The sequence below is a fragment of the Ambystoma mexicanum genome, chromosome 2p, assembly GCF_040938575.1.
Source record: "Ambystoma mexicanum isolate Mex_15411 chromosome 2p, UKY_AmexF1_1, whole genome shotgun sequence".
In the NCBI taxonomy this organism is placed as follows: domain Eukaryota; kingdom Metazoa; phylum Chordata; class Amphibia; order Caudata; family Ambystomatidae; genus Ambystoma; species Ambystoma mexicanum.
In genome coordinates, this window is record NC_090923.1 from 1,055,247,484 (window position 1) to 1,055,265,517 (window position 18,034).

At 46.2% G+C, this 18,034-nt stretch overlaps 1 protein-coding gene across 1 annotated transcript in view; it reads right to left on the reverse strand.

Annotated features, from left to right (window-relative positions):
- LOC138567099 (solute carrier family 22 member 20-like) overlaps positions 1 to 18,034 on the reverse strand; it is a 198,138-nt gene that overhangs the window by 27,005 nt on the left and 153,099 nt on the right. The gene's annotated exons all lie outside the window — the stretch shown is intronic.

Below are 18,034 nucleotides of genomic sequence, written 5' to 3' on the forward strand. Positions count from 1 at the left end.
CAACACTCTTTCTTTTTGGGCACAATTTACAAAGCTTAATTTTGAGGTGGCACAACCTCAGGCAATGTATGTTAGACAACGTAATGCTCTTTAGGTGTTCGTGCTGCACTGGTGCCCATCTGCTCTCACCAAGTCCTACATTAATGTCTTACTACCAAGGGTGTTAATGCTGCACCAGTAGATGGCACTCATTTCAATACCTATCTCATTGTCTTGCCCTTACTAAGAGCTAGGCGCCACTGCTGCACCAGTGTCAGTCTACTCCTGTCATAATGTATTCTGACTGCTTATTAGATGTCTAATGCCTCCAGGACATCAGCCTATGCCCTTCACCAATGTCCTTCAGTGGTGGCTGTAAATATGTGGGCCAAATGGACATTGCAGTATGGACAGGCATTGCATACATGCATGCAGATGCACTGTGCGTGCAGTGCAAGTGCATGCAAAACTGCACCCATGTTAAAATGTGCCCTGGAGAGGAGAATTTTCCAAGATTGTGCCAGATTTTGCTATGCCAGCAAAGATCAGGTGCAATCAGGCAAAATGGCCTACGGCGTAGGGCCACAGGACTTGCAATGGTGGGCGCACCTGTGCATCACCAGATTCACCACATCTGCAATGACTGACCTGGTAAACTGCTCTTGCCGGCACTCATCTAGCGAATCCCTTTTCCATCTCAGCCATGTGAAAATAAGGATTAGGAAGTAGAACGGCTGTGCTATCAGTCACACTCTTCACAGTGGCCATACCACTGCCATCGAAATGATGTTGCAATTGTCTGTGCTGCAACATGTCCCACCCTCTCTCCCCAGAATCTAAGCCATTTTACCTGCGGTCCCTTATTTTGATTACTTTGATGTAAACGTAGACAAATCTTTCTGAACTATCTGGCCTGAGTGTGGCTTTTACAAGCAGCAGTGGGGAACTTGAACTCTACATTGAAAACTGTATGAATGTCCTCCCCACCGTATAGTGGGACAGTGGCGTAAAACAGCATCTGGAGGCCCCACTGTGAGCCATGCTAAGGCTCCCCTCCAGTTCCTAAACAAAACAGGGGTCGTGAAGCACTCCAGGCCGGCCTGGACCACCACACATGCGTAATGCCCATGATGATCATGCTGCAGCACGGAGCGCATTGCACTAGATGTAAGATGTATGTTTTTTAATCAAAGCTTAAATCTTTCACCTAGAGTAGAAACAAGGGGTAGTGCCTGGCTCCTGGTACCCAAATGTACAAGCCACTAGAGGTGGTTGGTGAATGTTTGCATTGGAGGGGGCGTCAATATTTGCCACAAATATACAAGAGCACCCGAGCATAGCCATGGAGCCTGAACCAACCAAGTGGGGCTCGGTTGGATTCTCCCCACGAGAAGTTTGCATAATGGGTTAAAATGGTGCATTGTACAGCACACTGTCTGTGAAAAATTGGGTTAACAAGCCAGACATTTTGTAATCGGTTTTGCAGGTTAACCCATGAAAAAATCCAATAGATACAGGTCACCAACAGTGCACAGGAGCAGTTCCCAATGCATTTTCATGATGACTTCCCCCACAATATAAATAACATTTCCATGCTGGCTGCACCAATATATATGCCTATATTCCCATATAAGAACATACTCATGTTTGCTTTGCGCATACTGCCAGTAGTAATACTGTAAGAAAAGATGTCCAAGCCACACACATACACAATCACATCTGACACACACTTAAACATACATGCACACATTTTATTTTTTTTAAAAAGGCTTTCTTACCTGTTACTTGCGGACTTCACGTTCTGGGCCATGCTCTGGACATTCTTCACTCCAGGCCCCTCGCTCACGTACTCCATGCAGACAGACAGGGAACCCAATAAAGCATGAGGTATCTTGTTACCAGTTATGGATTTCTTGTACATTGACGTTTGGATTTGATTGTTATGGGCCTTTAAATTAAGATCTAGAAAATCACTCCTTATCAACAGAAGAAGAGCAATCTATGCTGGTGGGATTGTTATCTAAAGCTCTATAAAGATAGGTAAATCCAGTACCTCACCCCTCCAAGATTAAGAACAGTCCATCAATGTATTTTAAGCACACTTCTATTTGGTCATCCCTGAGGGTTTGCACATTGTACCATACCCACTGTTCCTCTCAGTATCCTATCAAGAGGTTTGTGTATGAGTAGCCTATCAAGCGGTTTGTGTATGAGTACCTTATCAAGAGGTTTTTGTATGAGTACCTTATCAAGAGGTTTGTGTATGAGTACCTTATCAAGAGGTTTGTGTATGAGTACCTTATCAAGAGGTTTACGTATGAGTACCTTATCAAGAGGTTTGTGTATGAGTACCTTATCAAGAGGTTTGTGTATGAGTACCTTATCAAGAGGTTTGTGTATGAGTACCTTATCAAGAGGTTTACGTATGAGTACCTTATCAAGAGGTTTGTGTATGAGTACCTTATCAAGAGGTTTACGTATGAGTCCCCAAGTCTGTTGCTGTAATTTATAGAAACAAATGGTTACCGAAGACAACAGTGTCGGGGGGAAATTCTGCCGGGTTCGGCCGGGCCGTCCGCAGACCTCCAGGCAGGGAGGCCCCAACTCCTCCTGTGTATATCCCAGATGAGATAGAGTATGAGACACACACAAGGAGCAAGGTGACTCTGCTGTTTATTAGACAAACGGCAGGGATGGGTCAAGGAGCGTACGCGTCCGTCCTGACACACACACAATCGTGGGGCTCGCAGGCCCTTTTTACTGTATTATGACGCGCTACTTGCGTCACTTCAGAAAGTTAACAAAAAACCTATCGCCACTCTTAATTGGTTGCTCGAGTGGTAGGGTTAGTATAGCACACATATAGAGAACAATGTTAGTGGACAAAGGGTAGTCAGGTGATATATCTGGGTTGTCCCTACAATTAGATACATGAGAATTGTTACATGAAGACTCCTGAGGATTGGTTAATATTACTGGCGGCAGTGATAAGAGCCCCATGTTCTGATTGGTGCGCCCGTGAGCTTCACAGCCTGGGACTACCGCTGTTCCCAGCTCTCGGTGTACCTGCAATTTGCAACAATGTTTCATTATGGGTACGTGCAGACAATGTTAGGATTTATTCATAGCTGGAAGGCTGACCGCTCCCACTGTCGCAGATGTCCATAGAGCCTTTCAAGTGTATCTGCCTGTGTCTCGTAGCGAGGGATCCAGACGCCTCTTCTCTCCGGGGTTTTGGCATCTCGTCAGGTTCGGCTTGGTCACGTGGGGAGGGACCGTGTTTGAGGCAGAATTCTGCACAATTAATATTGCTTTTCCACTGTGTGTCTGGTTTAATTTGCAGGTGTGACCTTAACGTTGGTACGCGGAGTGCGAGGTTGCAACATCGTGCCTTTGATGCTTTGCTCTTGGAATGTGGGTTTGCAACATTGCGACCTTGGCTGGTTGTTCCACCGGGCTCTTTCTGCAGGATCAGCAACCTGACTCTTGCTTTGTTAATGTCCACGGGAGCTCTTGTTTGAGGCCTACTTGGGCCTGGTGCATAAGTGGTCCGTTTGGTGCATAGGTGCTTTAGGTTATAGTAGCATATAGTTCCATGACCAGTATCGTGTCTTCATTATACCTCTCATGGTGGTAACTGGTTTCAAGAGAAGCGTGAGCAAGCTTTGTAGATGATTTCATGACGCGTCTTGCGTTTCTGCATTCTGAGAGCCTATGTAAAAATAATAAAGATGCACGTCCGTGAATATGCCTGTCGCCTACGTCATAGCACTGAGTATATTCTTCGTGTAGATCGGTGTGGGAATGTCCAGTGTGTATATTTGTACAGATGTGATTCCCGTTGTCTAGGTCGTCATGGCATCTCTAACGACGTGTAGATTTTAGTCTAGTTGGTCTGTGCCGCAGGTGTCGGCATGGCCAGTGCGGGCTGCTGGGCAGGCAGATGGACACATCCGTATGTTCCTGTACCAGGGTATCTGGTCGTCTGGTAAATGGACAAACTCCTCTCGTGGCGGGTGTCTGGGTCGTGACCCTCTAGGCCAAGCGCGAGAGGTGAAGGACGGGAGCCTGGTCTTCCATTCTCCCACTTCAGTCCCCCCTCTGGTCGACTTGTCGACCACAAACATATCCTTCTCGTTATCTCCTCTTACTCGCCATATCTTAGTTATTCCTCCTAGATGTCCATAATGGTTTACATGATCTTCAAATGACCAATACATATATTCACAGGTTCCTCCAGGAGTACAGTATACCCATTTTCCTATGTAGCTCCTGGGGTTTCTTGGGTTCTCGACCTTCACTGATGGTGGGTCTAGATGGTTGGTGATGATTTGGGTGCGCAACTTCTCCCTCTCCTGTATTATCACACCTGTATGCTGGCCGTCATCTACTGGCATCAAGGGGTGCATTCCCACCATTTCGAGCAACTCATCAGTGGTACGTGCCTTCCGGGCCTTCCAAAATCTAATTATGATCAGCGTAGCTCCAGCCAAAATAGTACAACCCACTATTATTTTCAATCCATCTGACAGCCAGGATGGCATCCATGACCATAATAGTGAAAACCAGCTCTTATCCTTGTTTACACGTTACTTTCATCCATCATTTTGGAGTGCATCTGGGCCAATTGTGAAACTGCTTCTGTCAGTGTACCATTGTCAGCATCGTTGGCAGGTATGAACGTGCAGCATGATTGTCCTATCTTTGCACAAACTCCTCCTTCCATTGCTGTGAGAAGGTCCAATACATATCTGTTCTGGAGTGCTACCATCCTTATAGCTCGCAGCTCCTCTTTTATTGCGTTAAACCCATTTACTGTAGAATTGATGGTCATCATTAGTTCCCATCTAGCTATTTGGAGCCATTTTGCGTTTGCGTAAGCCTGCAGTCCCGGGTGTATTATTGAGGAGAAGAACATTGCTGCTCTGCTCAATAGTCTGTGTTCTGGCGGTATTGAGGTTAGTGCCGTTTCCGACCTTCCCCATAGGTAATTTCCTGTCAGTGGCTCTCCTTGTCTTTTTCTTCTATTTAGGACAGTATCATTGCTGTTGGTCCTGTTCCCTTGCTCCTCCTGAAGTGGTGCAGATCTCTTTTTTCTCTTGTCCCCTTCATCCATTTTGGGAAAGTTCGCCACATTGACATGCTTCTTAGGTACCACTAGTGATGGTACATTGACGTGCACCATTGTGCACACACCATTCCACAGGGGAGGCAGTGTATGGTATGCCTTTTCTCCACAGGCCCAATAATGGTCCATTATTACTGCTGTTCCTGCTCCCCCCTCAGGTAACTCCATCACACTTGCACAATTGGTGTTATATCCTACGTCCACCTCTCCTTTATGCTGGTAGCACACCTTGGGCGCAGTCAGCGGTAGTATGGTTATTGGGTCTTCATCTGTTTCTACCCACGTGAGCATTGGTACATACTTGATCCACGTCGTCCAACATCAGTGATTGTGTGCCTCGATAGTTGAGATAGTTTCTTTTGTTACCATGTTGCTGCCAATCACTCCTATCTCCCAGCTGTTGTCCAGATACACCTTTCCTGTTATCGTCACCAGCGGCCTCTCCCAGCATCCTTGTTTACCCGGAACTTCAGTGGCGTACCAATCACATGGTAGATACTGCAGTGTTACTTTCTTTGTTTCTCCTTTTGCAGGGCCACTTGTTATGTATCTGAATGCTTCAGCATGTAAACTGCTCTTGTGGTAATTCAAATAGGTCTTGAGGAAGTTGTTTTCATATGGGTATGAGTCTTGTGTTTTCCATGTCATGTGCACTACTGTCCCTTGAAATCTTCCTTTTGTTTGGAACAGTGCCAAGTATATTATGCACTGTGCTGTCTTTTCATCTATTTCTGTAGCAACAAATGTTCGTGAAGCACTCATGGCGTATGGTATTAATGAGCAAACGTAGCAGCTATCCTCAGCTGTCTGCTTACCAATGCGGGTCATGTGTTCGTACCATATGTTGTTTGTGACGTGTGCTGAATCTTGTATATAATTATCAATACCTTTATTGTCTGAGTATGTGCTGCGTTTAACTCTATTTTTCTTGGGTGCAATGTTACTACTATCACCTGACGTAACACCTGTTGCAGCAGGGGACGGGGGTATATTAGGTTTGGGTGCAGCAATAAAATTAATAGCATAGCTGTACTGCCATACAGAGGCAGCCAAGAACCCGGTGATCATCAAAATCCCTATTACTTTTATTACATATGCTAATCTCACCAGCATTTTGCTCTTACCTTGCTGCAGTCCTGGCAGCGTATTCTTGCGACGTTAAAGTTGCCCGCCTAAAAATTCTCAAAATGCTTGTTATTAAATGTTAGTTTTTTGTTTCCTTTAAGCTCTCCCTATCAAATAGTCATTCAGTGCCCAGGCGAAGAGCTGCTCCCACGCTACTCTAAGTGATCGGTCTCTTAGGACCGGCAAATATGGGCGGAGGTGGGGCATGGAATATTCTATGGCCAGGAGGAATGCTGTGTAGTAGACACGTACCCTTCTCTTTTTTAGGTATGTTGGCCTTTTTATTTCGTATACAAATTGGTGTGACAATTCTTCTGGGTAGTTATCGTCTGGGAGTACCATCTACGCCTGGGCAGTGAACTTGTTAGTTAGCTTTTTCTTACAATACAATAATACGCAGTTCCTGTATGTGCGAGAGAAAAAGAGAACATTCACGTGTTTACATGTGTATTTGTGCAGGCAATGTCTTTCAGTTCAGTTATAACTATACTTGGGGGTCAATGGGCGGGGGGTTTGTGCTCAGATGGCGGAAGTATTTTTACTCTTTGAGCGTGTGACCATGGGGTGGGCAGTATGGGGATCACCCCTTTCTTCGTCAGTTATTGTCTCCGGGGAAGCTGGGTAGTTACACGGTAAGGGAACAATTGGGTCGTTGTCTGTGGTAGAACTTCCTTCCGCTGTCGGGGATGTTGTTGCTGTTCTTCCAATGGACCTGTCGTTGGCGCTGGGGCGGGTCTGCAGTTTGTAGATCTTTACATCATGTAGGTGGTTCCAGGCACGCTTGTCCTTTAATTTTACTGCTCTTGTTGATACGTCCTCTACCAGATGGGGGCCAGTGAACCTCTTATCGTTCCACTTCCTATTGAAATTGCGAAGTAGCACGTGGTCACCTTTGGCAAGTTTGCACAAGTTCTCCTTTTCCAATTCTGTACTGGCACCTTCTTCTTGATTGCTGGTAGACCCGCCCCGTGTGCGCTCGAGCTGTTGAGACACAAACACAACACTAGTAATCAAAGAAGACACATATTGATACATTTCATCACCTAACACACTCGCTGAACTTTCGTGGTCAGTGAATGCCCTTGACGTTGGCGTTAGGGGAAGACGCATTTGACGTCCAGTAACCACCTCGTGAGGGGTGAGGTGGTGGTCGGACCCTGGCCTATTCCTTAATTCAAATAGGGCTAATGGAAGGCAATACAACCAGCTTTTCTTTGTTGTTTGTTGTATTTTTGCAATTGCCTCCTTCAATAGGCCATTCAGGCGTTCACATACACCGTTAGCCTGTGGGTGGTATGCACATGCAAATTTGTGTTTTATGCTCAGCAAGGATGTGATATGCTGGAACATTTCGTTTGCGAAATGCGGGCCATTGTCTGACCTTAAGACCTCGCACACTCCCCACCTGGGGAAGACCTCCCTTAGTAGGAATTTGGCTGCTCTAAATGCATCTGGGTGTGAACAGGGCCCTGCTTCAATCCACCTAGAGAATGGGCATACTACTACAATCATATACCTATTACCTTGACATATGTTGATCATATCAACATAGTCAATGTGAAGGTGCCGAAAAGGTCCCTCTGGCCGGGGTATGGTACCTCTTATCACTTTTAGGGTATGACCGGCCGTAAACTGTTGACATGTGAGACAATTGCTGATAAAATTCGACACATGAGAATTTAACTCGGGACAGAACCAATCTTCTTTAATTCGTGCTGCAATTATTTCCTTGCCTGTATGGGCTGGGTGGTGTAATTGGCTCAGGGTGTTTAAAAGTGCCAATGGTATTACAACTTTTCCAGTGCCACCCTGGCGCCATAGTGCGTCGGTTGGTGACATTGTACATCCTCTTTTTACCCATATTTCTTTTTCGGCCATTGGTGCAGCCGCTTGTAGCTCCATAATCTGTGTGGCTGGGAGATGGGTGTACCCTTCTCTTATCAACATCTCCCTAGCCAATCCCCGCCCTCTCACTCTCTGTGAGTCTGTGGGGTTCCATATCTCACCAAAGTATGCAGCATATTTCGCATGTGCGTCTGCTGCTGCATTCCCTTTTGAGACGTGGTCTTCACCATTGGTGTGTGCGGTGCATTTGACTAGGGCTAGTTCTTGGGGGTCGTTTATTACTTCAATTAGTTCAGCCAACAAGAGGGCATGTTGCAATGGAGTGCCATCAGCTCTCCTAAACCCTCTTCTTCTCCATTTTGATAGCCCTGAGTGGACAGTGGATGTAACATATGCACTGTCGGAATATATGGTTACCCGTTTGTCAAAACTTTCCTTCAATGTCAATATTAGTGCAACCAGTTCCGCAGCTTGAGCAGAGTAATGATGTGGTAATTGTACACATTTCATAGCCACACACACCGGCGCCTCCATCATTTTTACCACTGCTGCCCCAGTCCTCCGTATCCCATCTCCTTGATCAATAGTTGATGACCCATCAATAAACAAAAGCTCACCTCCCTCTAGTGCGTTTTCTTCAACTTTTCTAGTACTTGAGTACGTTTCGGGTGCAGTCATGGGCGTAATCTCCCTCCTCAATTACTTCTGCTAGGAACCTTGCAGGGTTAACCGTGCTACATCTAACAATTGCTAGTTCAGCTCTAGACAAAATGATCTCATAACCCGATGCCCTTTGTGTTGTTAGTGTGGACTTGGGTTTATTTAATATTGCAAATAGTGCATGTTCCACAAACAGTGTAGTTGGACACCCCATGGTTATTGCTGATGCTTTTTCCACTGCAAAAGCAGCTGCAGCGAGACCTTGTTCGCAAGGGAAGTGACCTAACATCACAGGGTCTAAGTGACCACTGTAAAATGCTACTGGTTTATAGCCCATGCTCGTTTTTTGGGCCAATACTGCTTTCATCACTGCTGAGTCGCAATGTGAAAATATGAAAAATCGTCGCTCATAGTCTGGGGATGCCAGTACTGGAGCAGTTGATATCGCGTCTTTCAATTCGTCAAAGGCCTCCCTCATTTCCATAGTCCACCCCAACTTTTTCTCCCCTTTATTGGCTTCCCTCAAACCCTCAAGCAGGGGTCCTATGTAGGAACTGTAATCAAATACCCATGCTCTACAGTAGTTGCACAGCCCCAGAAATTGCTGCAGTTCTCTCACAGTCTGTGGCATTGGAGTGCTTGAAATGGCCTGTGCTCTTTGTGGTGCAATCTTTCTTCCATGTTGGGATATCAGTTAGCCAATGTAAAGTACCTGTTCCTGACAATATTGTATCTTTTCCATGTCTACCTTGTACCCTTTTTCAGCCAATATCGTCAACATTTTTAACAAGTCCTCTCTGCATTTACTTTCGTTTGTACTGCAAATTATTATGTCATCCACATACTGTAACACTGTGCTTTCCACTTCAACGTTACCCAAATCCATCTGTATTACTCTATTGAAAATTGAGGGTGATTCACAATACCCCTGTGGTAATCTGGTATGTTTCTACTTTGTATTTCGGTAAGTGAAGCTTGTCAAATCTTGTGAGTCTGGGTGTAATGGTATTGAGAAAAAAGCATTTTTAAGGACAATCACTGTAAATCGTGATGCTTCTGCTGGAATGCCACACAATATTGTGGCCGGGTTTGCTGTTACTGGATACTCTGCTTCGACTATGTTGTTCAAGGCCTGAGGTCCTGTATGAAGCGCCAAGACCCCCCTTTAGCCTTGCGCACTGGGTACACAGCCGTGTTACATGGTGACTCTGAGGGGACCAATATGCCATTGTTTATAAGGGCCGTTATGGTTTCATATATGCCCTCAACTGCCTCTTTTGACAGTGGGTACTGTTTCACTCTTGGTAGCATGGCACCTTTTTTTAATTTTATCCTTACACCCCCTATGCTTTTTATGCATCCCGCGTCATAAGGGCTAGTAGTCCATAATGATTTGGGCACCCTTGACATATCCTCCTTAAAGAATGGGACTGGGGTGCATGCGGGTGCCTCAAGTGCCATTGCAATTTTCTGTGCTACTTGTTTGTAAGCCACTCTTAGCCATATTTCTACACTCATCATGAACACCATTTCACCTTCCTCCTTTTCTTCTGAGAACAGCTCTTCATCTGACACCTGGGTCAGCCTACATCCTTCTGCTAGTGCTATCACTGCCCTCCATGCTCTCCCTTCTTTATCTTGGGCGTGCACAGCAATATAATCAGCTTTTGCAATAATGCTCTCAATGTCCATTACAACCACCTTTCCTTCTGGTTCATTAACAGGTGTTTCTGGTCGGAACAGATAGGCTGCTGGCCTCCTCCATATTTTCCCTTCTATCCCTGGCATCCATGCAAATGCCATGTCTGTTCCATACTGGAATAGCTCGCCATCTACTGGCTCCGCCCTAATCGCTGTCTGTCCACAGTATGCTTGCATAATCTGTCGTGCTGCGAGCATGTTAATCCCTGGAGTAGAGCAAATTATGCCATCCTCTGTAAAGGAGATCGTCATATTCAACCTGTTCATTATGTCCCTCCCCAGTATATTTACTGGTAAGGCACTATAATACAAAAGTGGGACCGACAGATCATAATCTCCAATAGATAAGGGAACGTTATCAGTAAAGGGAACCAACCCTTTAGCCCCAGAAAATCCTTGGGTGTTCATGGCTACGCCTGACATCTTAAATTTACCTTCCCTTATGCAAGACCGGGTTGCCCCGGTGTCAACAAGGAATGATAATTTTTTGTCACCTATCGTTACCTCTATGCGTGGCTCCTCCGCACTATTAGGTGTTACTGACAGGATGGGACACACCAAGGCCGTCTGTGGGCTATCCTATTGGGGGTACAATGATTGGCCATTCCCTGTGTAAGGGTTGTGTCCCAACACCGTCACCCTACCCAATTGCGTTTGTTAAGTTTGGGGTTGTTGTGTTAGCGCTACTTGTTGTTGTGGCAGTGAATATGTTTGTGGCTGTTGTTGTGTTATTTGTTGTTGTGGGTCACTTCCTTGTTGTAACGTCTGCTGTTGTTGTATGCCCTGCTGCTCTTGTGAGGTCCTAGGTTGTGCCTGTTCATTCCATGCTGGTGTTCCTGGCCTGACCCTACACGTACGTGACATGTGTCCTAATAATCCGCAACTCCAACACACGGGTGGTTCCCTGCTTTGCCATGGGAAGCTCCCTGTGTTGTCCTGGTATACTGGTTGCCCTGTGGGGTAGGAATTTCTAAGTCCTCCCACCTGCTGTTGGGTACTATATCCGTATCCTCTCCCTCTCATAAATCCTCCTCTCCCCCTGTTATAGCTATAATACCCAGCTCCTTGCATTGGGTACCCTCCTCCCATGTTTGGTGCGTGTAATTGCAGTGGCGGGACTTGTTGTGTTATAGTCTGTGGAGGTGCTATTTGAGCGGGATCTTGTGCAGCCACTACTTGTGTGGGGCTTTGGGCCATTGGTGTGGGCGTAGTTATTAGTGCCCCTTCCATTGTGTATTTAGTAAGTTTTTTCTGTACTAGTTTAGCCTCTTCTGTTTTCCTGTCTTCTTCCTTTTGTTTCATTTTCCCTTGCCATGTCCTGCAGTGATGTACTATAGCCAGTTGTATTTCTGGCCATGGTTTTGCTTCCATTCCCACTACTTTCTTTAGTTGTTTCTGAACTCCTTCTGGGAGCCCTTGTACTAGTATATGATAAAATATGGCTGGTGTTTTGTCCCATTGTTCTCTAGTTTCCATGCGCCACTTCTCTTGGATATCCTGGATATAATCAACAGGATCCTGATTCTCACGCATCTTACGGGAAGTAATTGCTCCTATGTCTGATGTGTCTGGGTACTGTACTCTCAGTGCCTGCCATAGCGCATGTCTGCAGTTTGCAAATGGTGCCCCATCATGCGATGTGTTTGTTATTGTTACCCCATGGAATCCCGCTCTCTTCCAAATGTCATCCGCTCTATCCCCTAATATTGATATTAACAGGCCCTTTACATCTCCTACTGCTAGTTTCTGTCCTGCGGTGTGTTTTTCCATTTCATATATCCACTGACCCGCACCTCCACTTAGTGATGGGAGCCTACATTTTATATTTTCTTTATCCGTGTGCTTCCAAGGGACATACTGTGGTCTAACCCCTCCTCTCTCCAACAGTGGCATTAAGTTGTGTCTTGTGTCACCCTTTATGTTCCATAATATCGAGTCCTCACACCCGTCCCCTTCTTCCGTTTCCTTTACCTCTTCAACTTCGTCCTTATTACCCCTGCTCCTAACTCCTTCTCCATCCTTTCCCCTCTTTTCGTCATTTCCTGTGTTTAATGTAGGCGTGTTTATTTGTCTGTCTTGCCTGCGACTAGGGAGGTCTCTAAGCCGACATGCATAGGGTGTCAGTTCGTCCATGAAGGGCGCGAGCTTCATTCCGCGCAGCGAGCGTGCGGTGGTTGAGCATGTAGGGTGTGATGGGGGAGGGCGTGATGGAGATGGGGATGGTGTGGTTTCATGGGTTTGTCTTTCCACTAGTCCTTTCACTCCCTCCTCACTTCTCTGCAGTTCCTCCCTTCTCCTACTGACCCATGGCGAGTCTATGTTTGTTCGAGTGAGGTATAGCTTATCTAAGCTTTCCCTTTCACTCTTTCTTCCTTCCCTCTCCACTCCTTCTTCCTCCTCACTACAAAAATCATTCATAAATGGTACCCCCCACTCTGCCTTTTTCCCTTTTATTGTTACTGTTTCTAAATCTATTAGGTCTATTTCTTCTTTTCCTTTGTTACCGACTGCTCCCCCTAGTGCTGATGTTGTTGCTACTTCTCTACTTCTATATACATCCCCCCATTTTTCACTCTCCCTACTCCTCCCTTCTCTTTCCCCTTCACTTCTCTCCTCCATCTCCCTACTATTTTCCTCCCTTTTCCTTTTCAATTCCTCCATCACTTCGTTGCTCATCTGTTCCAATATTCTTTCATCCTCTTTCTTCCTTTCCCATTTCACCCTTTCTCTTTCTACTATACTTTCTATTACTTTCCCCTCTTCATATTTCTTAGCTGTCTCTGATAGTACCCTCCTCTTCCATATTGCCATTTCCTTTTCCTTTTCTTCTTCTTCCTTCTTCTTTTCTCTCAGCACTACTCTTGATACCCTGTCTGCTGCTGCTTTTACCCTTTCAGCTTCTCTCCTTTGCTCCTCATTTCGTTCCCTTAATTTTTCCAATTCGTTCTTACCTTCTTTCCTTTTCCTCACTCTCTCTCTTTCCTCCCTCTCAAGCTGTTTGATCAATTCATTCTGCTCATCCCTTAGCTTTGCTAATCTTTCCTCCAAAATCTCTTCCTTTTGTTGTAATAGCTCCTCCCCCCTCATTTCACTCTCTCTTGCACTATCCTCGTCTGTTCTCTTTACTACCTCCCTCTCTTCTCCAGTTAGTGAACCTCGTAATTTTAATAATATTTGTGCAGCTACCCACTCATCATTTCCTATCTCTACAGTCTGCTCTTCTCCAATCCTCCCCTCCCCCACTGGTATCTTCCTATGAGCCACATATGGTGGAGGGCTGTATGCCGGGTTCGAGTATCCTTCAGCCGCCCTTAACTGTCCTTCTATTTCTCCTAATTCTCTTAAAGGGTACAACCCTCCTCCCTCTGTTTTCACTCCCGGTGTTATGGGTATCTCGTTGCTCGGTTCCTTTTTTATGTCGTCTGATTTATCAATCTTTTCTCCTCCCTCTCCTCCGTTCCCCGTATTCTTTGAGCTTTCACGCCCCTTTTTCCCATCCTCTCCTTCTTTCTTAATCTGCTTTTCTTCCGGTGTTTCCCCCATAGTGAACATTCCATTTGGTCCTGGTCGGGACCCCTGGAACATCCTCCATAAGTTAAACACCTCCACATGGTTTGCCAACTTCTTCCCCTTGTATGTATTGTGCAGATGGTTTAGCAGTGAATGTTGGGCATATGGATCGAAACTACCATTAGGCGGCCATGGTGTTAACATTTTGTTATCCGTCCCCTGGGTCCACTCTATGCTGTACTTAATTAATTTCTCCCTATGGGGTGGCAGTGTGGTGCATATGTGTTGTAGTGGGGTAGTGAGGGTGTTCCCCCACCCTCCCGACCCTGTCCCGTATGAATTAGTGGCGCTCCACTTGTTACCCTTCCCTTCACTAGCAGTTTACAATATACAACCTTTTATTGTTTACCTGGCCCCGCAAGTGTGGGGACTTACGACAATCCTTTGACAGATCATGCAATAAAAATTATTAAAATTTTTTTTTAAAAAAAAAATGTATATATACATGTGTATGATTTTATATTGTATATTCCCTCCCTTACGGCCCCCTGCGGCCGAAGCGCACGCAGCCCCCTGCGGCTGCGTACCCTTTACGACGCTCTTATACAGTCGTCCTGTTTCCCCGTTCTCCTCCCCCTTTTACACTTGCCGTGGCCGGCGTTCTCCGTGCGCAGCCACGCCCCTCTCCCCTTCTCCTTTTCCCGATCCACTCGTCTATCGTTTATCTCCGTGTCCGCTCCCTTATCATATTTCTCTTCCCCACCACTCTCAAAACCTTGTGCTCGCGATATCCTATTAAATCCCTACTGGTGACGTCACAGATTTCTTTGAGCTACTGGTACATTCTTCATATGTTCTTTAAGTTCAAAATACACTTGCAATCTACCCCCGCTAACCCTACAGCTGTCTTCCTGTCACTCCTGGAACAAGGTAATCAAATCAATAATATAATCGGACTGCGCACACTGCGTCGCCTCGCGTGTGATACGCCCCTCAACAGGAGGGCTTAACCAGCCAATTATCTTCCGTATTGGGCAACTAGGCAACTAGCTACCGCCTACAGGGAAACGTCATCTACCTATCGAGTTTCTTGCTCGAACAATAGGGATCCTCGTCTACTCATTGATCAATAAATGCCAAATCGTAGGAAACCACACACACCCACCCTTACACGTAGTCGCGATTTAGGCCAATCAGTGTCTTACGAGCGGCCGCACGTGATGTTTTCGTGCTCCGCCCCCCTCTTTCGCGTGATGTAGCCGACTGCTCTCGCACTCGTTTCGCTACCATTCATTCCATTGGCAACACTAAGTTGTTAGACCTTCGCCGTGCATCTGTACAACACCTCCCTCCTCCCTTATTTACTTCCTCCCCCTCCCTCACAATTTCGCATTGCTTGTTGTGCGTGTCATGCTCACCAAGTTCTCTCGATGCAGGGCCGCTCGACTGCGTGCACCCCTCCAAGCGGCTCGCCACCTCCCCTCATCTGGACCACGTCTGGACACTCGCCAACCGCGGGCGGGATACTTCTCAACCGGCTCCCGAGGGCCAATATCCGGATTGCGCTGTCCGGTCTTCTCGCAGCTCCGCGATGGTCCTGTAGTACTCAGAAGGGGGCAACGGCAGAGGGGGCCGCGCCGCCGGGCCTCCTCGCAACGGGAGTGCCTGGAAAAAGTAAAAATAAAAAGTCGATCTTAAACAGATCTCAGCAGTGCCTCCAACTTGTCGGGGGGAAATTCTGCCGGGGTCGGCCGGGCCGTCCGCAGACCTCCAGGCAGGGAGGCCCCAACTCCTCCCGTGTATATCCCAGATGAGATAGAGTATGAGACACACACAAGGAGCAAGGTGACTCTGCTGTTTATTAGACAAACGGCAGGGATGGGTCAAGGAGCGTACGCGTCCGTCCTGACACACACACAATCGTGGGGCTCGCAGGCCTTTTTTACTGTATTATGACGCGCTACTTGAGTCACTTCAGAAAGTTAACAAAAAACCTATTGCCACTCTTAATTGGTTGCTCGAGTGGTAGGGTTAGTATAGCACACATATAGAGAACAATGTTAGTGGACAAAGGGTAGTCAGGTGATATATCTGGGTTGTCCCTACAATTAGATACATGAGAATTGTTACATGAAGACTCCTGAGGATTGGTTAATATTACTGGCGTCAGTGGTAAGAGCCCCATGTTCTGATTGGTGCGCCCGTGAGCTTCCCAGCCTGGGACTACCGCTGTTCCCAGCTCTCGGTGTACCTGCAATTTGCAACAATGTTTCATTATGGGTACGTGCAGACAATGTGAGGATTTATTCATAGCTGGAAGGCTGACCGCTCCCACTGTCGCAGATGTCCATTGAGCCTTTCAAGTGTATCTGCCTGTGTCTCGTAGCGAGGGATCCAGACGCCTCTTCTCTCCTGGGTTTTGGCATCTCGTCAGGTTCGGCTTGGTCACGTGGGGAGGGACCGTGTTTGAGGCAGAATTCTGCACAATTAATATTGCTTTTCCACTGTGTGTCTGGTTTAATTTGCAGGTGTGACCTTAACGTTGGTACGCGGAGTGCGAGGTTGCAACATCGTGCCTTTGATGCTTTGCTCTTGGAATGTGGGTTTGCAACATTGCGACCTTGGCTGGTTGTTCCACCGGGCTCTTTCTGCAGGATCAGCAACCTGACTCTTGCTTTGTTAATGTCCACGGGAGCTCTTGTTTGAGGCCTACTTGGGCCTGGTGCATAAGTGGTCCGTTTGGTGCATAGGTGCTTTAGGTTATAGTAGCATATAGTTCCATGACCAGTATCGTGTCTTCATTATACCTCTCATGGTGGTAACTGGTTTCAAGAGAAGCGTGAGCAAGCTTTGTAGATGAGTTCATGACGCGTCTTGCGTTTCTGCATTCTGAGAGCCTATGTAAAAATAATAAAGATGCACGTCCGTGAATATGCCTGTCGCCTACGTCATAGCACTGAGTATATTCTTCGTGTAGATCGGTGTGGGAATGTCCAGTGTGTATATTTGTACAGATGTGCTTCCCGTTGTCTAGGTCGTCATGGCATCTCTAACGACGTGTAGATTTTAGTCTAGTTGGTCCGTGCCGCAGGTGTCGGCATGGCCAGTGCGGGCTGCTGGGCAGGCAGATGGACACATCCGTATGTTCCTGTACCAGGGTATCTGGTCGTCTGGTAAATGGACAAACTCCTCTCGTGGCGGGTGTCTGGGTCGTGACCCTCTAGGCCAAGCGCGAGAGGTGAAGGACGGGAGCCTGGTCTTCCATTCTCCCACTTCAACAGAATTGTTGTTTAAAACAAAATATGCCATCTTGATGAGCATGTTGGTGTGGTTCATCAAACTTGCTGATCTATCCTGCAGGAAATGACTCATAGATAATATTTCATGAGAATGCTGGCTTATTAGCTAAGTCTCATCAAAGTATACAAATGGGTAAAATCGAGAATAACAGAGAAATCATCCTGTTCTCAAGGTATCCTTGAAATCCTGCTATGGGTATCACGGGCGTCCTGAAGGTACAAAGGAAGTTTTGTTACAAAAGACTCCAGAAAGTAGTGGATGAAATTGTACAATGGCTGAATTAGCGAACCAATCAAACCTACAATTTTGTGCCTGCGAGATTCATTGATGAATTTGATGCCTTCGGTAAGAAATAAAAGAAGGTTGGAATCCAAGAAAATTTAACATAGAAATATTTGTCGTCATCCTTGTTGATCAGGCCTGCCCCTTGCCATATTTGCAATTCTACTTTTTAAATTGTCATTAGGACTGCTTGTAGGATCCTTAGCAGTAATATTATAACCTGCTTTATCCTTAAACTGATGAACATTCTATCTTAGATATTTATGATTTCGCCAGAGTACTACACTGCCAACTTCTTTGGATAATTTAAATTCTTGCATCCACTCGATGCTCAGGCACTCTAAGGCTTTAATCTGAGAATGAGACAGATTTCCTTTGCCGAGATCAGTTAATTGCATCCTCTTACAATCGCCAAAAACCCGATGTTAGGTGGAACAAAAGTTAGGCCTTAATACGCTTGGCATAGTCACATTTCCAATTATATCAATTATGCACCACAATTTG